This window comes from Podarcis vaucheri (assembly GCF_965113315.1).
Source record: "Podarcis vaucheri genome assembly, chromosome: 18".
In the NCBI taxonomy this organism is placed as follows: domain Eukaryota; kingdom Metazoa; phylum Chordata; class Lepidosauria; order Squamata; family Lacertidae; genus Podarcis; species Podarcis vaucheri.
The window spans coordinates 4,091,003-4,097,462 of NC_138756.1; the positions used below are offsets into that span (position 1 = coordinate 4,091,003).

Genomic DNA, 6,460 nt, shown 5'->3' on the forward strand with positions numbered 1-6,460 from the left:
GGCCGTTTGTCGGAGAAGGCAGGTCTCTTTCCTTGGGCGCCCGATGAAGAGGAAGGAGGACAGAAAGGAAAGCAGGAGGGAGACGAGCAGGATGTAGGAGAGGTCCCGGTTGTTGGCTTTGACTATGGGAGTTTCCTTGTATTTAATGAAGATTCCCAACACAATGCCTGCTATTAAGGACAAGAAGAGGGCAGTGGAAGCTAAAACCATTCCCAAATATTCTCCATAAGTCAGGAAGGTGGTAATCTTGGGGACACATTGATCTCTCTCCTTATTTGAACGGTGATCTTCTGAGCATTATTATTACTATATATAAAATATATACCACACTTCATCAAAAGATCTCAGGGCAGATTGCAGTATAAAATGCAAGATAAAACACAAATAAATAGTTAAACTCAAACAATTTTATGGAGTGTCTGTACACAGCTACAGTTTGTGTGTAATAATGCTAAAAAACCTTGCAACACCACTATATATACAGTTCAGGGGCGTGCAAACTATGATCCCAGAGGACGTGCATGCAAACATGGTAAAGCAACTTATTTCCAAAGACTAGACAATGGAAAGTGACCACCAGGCGATTGAAAAGAAAACTTAAAAACTATCTAAAATACAATTAGGGGATTATAAACAAAATTAAGGTGATGTAGGTAGACTGCTAGAATTAAATAAAAAAATGAGAAAAAATTTCTTTAAGAAGGGAAATATTTTGTGGGTTATTTAAAAATATATATCATGGTCATGTTAAAACGTATGCAGGACTTTAAGCATAGCAACAGATGAGAAATAGTAGTTTAATAAGTTTGAATTAATGTATATAATGGGTAAAATGTAAGTAATTACAGCAGCTTTATACAGTAAGGAAAGAACACCATGGAAAGGGTGGCTGGGAGATTTGTTCTGAGTGTTGCCTAAAAGAATTTGCAAAATCTGATAATTTAGTAACAAAAAAAATCAAAATTTAAGAGCTGTATGCAAAAGTATGCCAAACGCACAAGAGCACTTTCACAATTAATAACAACAACAACAATAATAATGTGATTTGAGGATACAGAAGAAGCAGCTGGCACGAAGTAAACAAAGGGCTTGATTTATTTATTTTTAAAGGGCACATTTTATTCAATGGGAGATTAATAAAAAGAGCTAATAAAATGCACTGCGAGGCTGGAGAGATTTCTTTTCTTCTCTCTCCTCCTTCTCCTTCCTTTCTTTCCACCCCATGGCTTTTTTTTGGGGGGGGGGTCTCCCATCCCCCCACCTTCCCCCCTGAAGGCCGCCCCTTGCCCCATAATAAGACGGGGGAGGGGGGGTCTCGCAATCCCCTGCCATCCTGCCCCACCCAACCCTCCCCTTACCTGCCGCCTCCACCTCCGGCCGTCGCAGCCTTTGTCCGTCACGCCCCCGCCTCCCTTTTCGAAAGCCCCCCCTCCATGGGGCGCGGAAAACGGGGGAATAGTCTCGCCGCCGCCGCCGCCATTTTTGTTGAGGGCGGTTTCCATGTTTGTTGAGGGCAAAGCCAGCATATCCCCCCCTCCCCTCCATTCCCCAATTTTTTGTTCCCCTGCCTTCTCTTCGCTTCCTCACGGCAGACCGGAGGGCTAATGATGTGTGGGGAAGGAAAAGAAAGAAACGCCCCCCCCTCCCCACTTCTTCAGCGGCATTTCGAATTCATGTTGCCCAATACAAAGATGGCGTCGGCCACGACACGGAAGTGCCCGGGAGCAAAAGGGAGCAGTGTGCCCACTACTAAGATGGCCGCCGGCTCCTCACGTGAAAGCGTGACCTGCTCCAAGATGGCGCCTGCGCTCACACTCTATGGGCTTTTCTTATCTCTATGGGTGAATCCAAGATGGCCGCGGGACCTCGCCCGATGCAAACATGGCGGCAATCACCTTCACGCTGCCCTTTGCCATGATGGCCGACCCGTCGCCTTGGAAACGGCAGTACCAGCTGCCTTAGGGCCTAGGAAGCTTCGTGTAAGTTTTTATGTTGTGTTCAATGCAATGTTTTTCTTTTGTGTTTTGTCTGTGTGTTATAAGAGGAAACTAATAAACTTTTTTTTTTTGGGGGGGGGAGAAGCTTTGTGTAAGGGCAGCGCCCGCCACAAAGATGGCGGATTCGGCTACAAAAGCCACATTGGTTTATTGTGATTTTCATAAGTCTCGTTTTTTGTTTGTTTTTTAATGGCAAACCCGAGAAAACAAAAAAAGGCGACAGGGCGAAAGCAAGGAAGGTTTGGGACTCAGTAATGGAAAGCAGCCCCCAGCATTGGCAGTGCTAACAAGACTGCAATCCTGTATGTTGCAGCTGGACCCAAATGGCTCTTACTCCTGAGTAGTCACGCCCAGGGATGGCATTGCAAGGCTGCAACCTTCAATGCACTTTGGGTTGCAATTTTATTTTTATTTTTTTAAATTATTTTTATTGCATTTTTTACAGATAGAGATCTTCAATCATTTACACAGAAAAAACATCAATTATAAAAAGAGAAAAGAAAGAAGAGAGAAGAATTGACCATTTCGAAACTCATTTTTCAGTCTATCATCGGACTTCCCCACATCTCCCCACAGTGCATTGTTTACAATAAAAACATCAGCAAATTATATCCTTGTTTCATGCATTTCTTTTTTACTTTAAATCTTACCTTTTAGTTTAAATTACTTATTATCGATTTACTTTAATAAGCCAATATAATAACATTTTTAACCATTTAAACATTCGTCCTTTCCATAATTTATTGTTAAGTTTCAATGTCCTCCACTCTCATTGCTGGAGCTATTTTCTCCAAGTCATGTGAGTTCTTATAATTCATATAATTTGTAGAACTTTTGCAAATAGTCCTTAAACTTTTTCCAATCCTCTTCCATTGCTTCTTCTCCCAAATCTCGGATCCTGGCAGTCATCTCGGCCAGTTCCATGTAGTCCATCAGCTGCGTTTGCCACTCTTCCAGTGTGGGCAAATCTTGAGTCTTCCAATGTTTTGCAATAAGGATTCTTGCTGCTGTAGTTGCATACATGAAAAATATTCTATCTTTCTTTAACACCTTTTGGCCGACTATGCCCAAAAGGAAGGCCTCTGGTTTTTTTGGTTGCAATTTTAGGACAGCTTATGACGTTTAGCTAATTGGTCCCCCCCTTAAAAAAAAATAAAAAAATTCCCCAACCCAATCATCTAAATTTATGAAGGGGTGGGAAAAGGTCTGAGAGACCAGTTTAATTTCAGGTGCTTTTTCCTCCATCACATTGTTAACGGAAAAATCCGAGGGCTCCCTTGGACAAAAACAAAGACACCAACCAGGATAACTTGGAGCAAAGTAAGTAGGGAGTGGAAGGAATGAGATAGGTTTTAGGTTATGTTATGCCTTTAATAGGTCATGCTATATTCTGGACTATGTATGTTTTATAGATTATGTCCAAATAGGATGAGAGCTCGGAGATACGTGCAAATGTATATGTGTACCCGGTCTTTGGGTGGGTGTTTGATTTTCGTTGCTGTGCATACTGTGTATATACGGACAATGACAATAAATTTATCTATATCTATCTATCTATCTATCTATCTATCTATAAAACAGTGACCTGTAGGCTTGGCCTTTATTGAACTGTTGCAACAGGGTGTTCCCCTCACTTGCAAGAGAGAGGAAAGACCCAGAAAGATGGTGTGCAAGACCTTATAAAAACTTTTGAAATTCCCCTCCTCTAGGTCAAGCCCACCCCCAGAAACATCATGCATACATTACAGAAAGGAGGGGTTGACATCATGCATACATTACAGAAAGGAGGGGTTGACATCATGCATACATTACAGAAAGGAGGGGTTGACATCATGCATACATTACAGAAAGGAGGGGTTGACATCATGCATACATTACAGAAAGGAGGGGTTGACATCATGCATACATCACAGAAAGGAGGGGTTGACATCATGCATACATCACAGAAAGGAGGGGTTGAGGGAGGAGTTGTGGTGGTAACCTGAGTGTCCTGTCACCTGGCTGGTTCCTCCTTTCCCCCTGCCCATGAGTCACTTCCAGGAGACAAAGGGGAGTTGGCAGTTTCCTGCCCCCAGAGGGAAGATCTGATCATTGTCCTTTGTTCCAGTCTGTGCTGAATCCACTCCCATATGCAAGTTCTTTGTGATCTTGATGGTCTTCTGTCTAGGACCATCAGGGTTGGCATAGCAACTGGGCAGGGCTCCTGTGGATGTGCTGGGATGCTCAAGGGATTATGGCTGACCAGAACCAAGCCACCCCCCTTTGATAGTCCTTGTCATATGGAGTAAAATAAAAATGGAACAGTGCAAATCCGATGTATGGTTGATTTTCTATGAATTTATAACAGAAATGTGGCGTATGTAGTGTGTGAGTGTGTGTGAAGTTTGTGCAAACAGAATGATTGGGGTGGGGGTGGGTTCCTGCTGCAACATCCCTGCAAACTTCAGCACATTTGCGAGAATAATAAAACAACGAACAAAGTTCAAATCTCAAATTATCCTGATTTGCAAACTGAAACCACATACACATCTCCATTCGCCACAATCCTTAATAATAATAATAATAATGGTGATGGTGATTGTTGTTGTTGTTTTATTTGTACCCCTCCCATCTGATTGAGTTCCCCCAGGTGCTTTGGGCGGCTTCCAACATATATAAAAACATATATAAAAACATAATTAAAAAGCTTCCCTATACATATTTACTGAAACACCCGGTTAGTGGATCGTGCTCCATTACAGATACACCAAATAAATAATTGACGCAGTAGGTTCCTGCCTCCCACCAAATCCGCCTCCTCATTCTGCCTAATAATAACAGTTTTAATAATAATTTTATTATTTCTATGCCGCTTGTCTGCCTGGGTTGGCCCAGTGGGATGTCCAGTCTTGCTCATGTATTTGAATTGCTGACCAGTTAGCCGCTTCCCACAATTCCTTGCCAGCAGCCATTTTCTGCCCTCCTGTGCCAGCCCAAGACATTTTGGCGCCTGAGGCACACCACAAAATATGTGCAGAAAGATCTACAGTGGTGCCTCGCAAGACGAAATTAATCCGTTCCGCGAGTCTCTTCGTCTTGCGGTTTTTTCGTCTTGCAAAGCATGGCCATTAGCGGCTTAGCAGCTTTAAGAAAAAGGAAACAAACTCGCAAGAACTCGCAAGACGTTTCGTCTTGCGAAGCAAGCCCATAGGGAAATTCGTCTTGCGGAACGACTCAAAAAACGGAAAACTCTTTCGTCTAGCGAGTTTTTCGTCTTGCGAGGCATTCGTCTTGCGGGGCACCACTGTACATCAGGAACAAGGCAGCAGGGGACAGAGATCTTCTGTTGCCCCTATGGATCCTGCCGCCCGAAGCAGTCGGTCGCCTTGCCTCATGAGAGGGCCGGCACAGAGCCATGCAGTAGGAACAAAGCCTAAAGCTGCAATGTTTCCTCCTTCTTCCTGGCTATTCCTTTTCAAGAGAGGAATGAGCCCAAGTGCCTAGGACGGTGTGCCGATAACACCAAGGTTGTGGGTTCGATCCCCATATGGGACAGCTGCATTGCAAGGGGTTGGGCTGGATGACCCTCGAGGTCCCTTCCAATTCTATGACTGCCCTCCTATTGATGCACAATGGTGGGCTGGGTCTAAAAATATTGGTTGTCAGGAGTTAAAAGGGGCCCAGCCACAACCACGAGGCTACCATTTAATTTTTATAAGAAATAAATAGAAAATTTCAAAAAAACACCTAAGTGCGAAAAGGTACAATTAAAATTTGTGTGAAATGAATGTATTTTTTTTAAGTAATCACAATGTACATATATTGTACATCTGACCCCCTTCTTTCTATGGGACCCTGTATATAAGTGACCTCCTTGGCTCTTATTACCTATGGGACCAGCATGGGTGGCCAGGCCTGGTGAACTTTTAATTCCTTTCCGTTACGGTTATGATTCGTGGGTTCCCACTTAATTTTATTTTGATTTTAAATGTGATTTGAATTGTATTTTAAACTAATCATCTGATTTTGTGTTTTTAATGTATTATATATTTGGTGTTAGCCACCCTAAGCCCGGTCTCAGCCGGGGAGGGTGGGGTATAAAGCAAATATAATAATAATAATAATAATAATAATAATAATAATAATAATAACAACAACAACAACAACAACAACAACAACAACAACAACAACAATTACTATATTAAATACAGGTGGTTATAATTGATTTTTAAAATTAATATTAAATAAATGGTGGATATTTTTAAATAGTTTGCTAGTAAATGAACACTTTACACATTAACAGGTACCGTAGTTCAAAACCATATTCCATGCAGTCGACTGCATTAAGAGCAATTGTTTGAATTCACTAGATGACTGGGCAAATAGATCATATTTTCTAATGCTTAAGGGGGCCGACTGGCCATTGGGCAAGCTGACACCCTGGCCAGTCCGCCACTGGTGATGCAGCAATAAAACTGCTCACA

General features: G+C 42.4%; 1 long non-coding RNA gene across 1 annotated transcript in view; it reads right to left on the reverse strand.

The window, feature by feature from the left end:
• The window catches only part of LOC309523113, a 178,499-nt gene that overhangs the window by 53,730 nt on the left and 118,309 nt on the right, over positions 1–6,460 (reverse strand). The gene's annotated exons all lie outside the window — the stretch shown is intronic.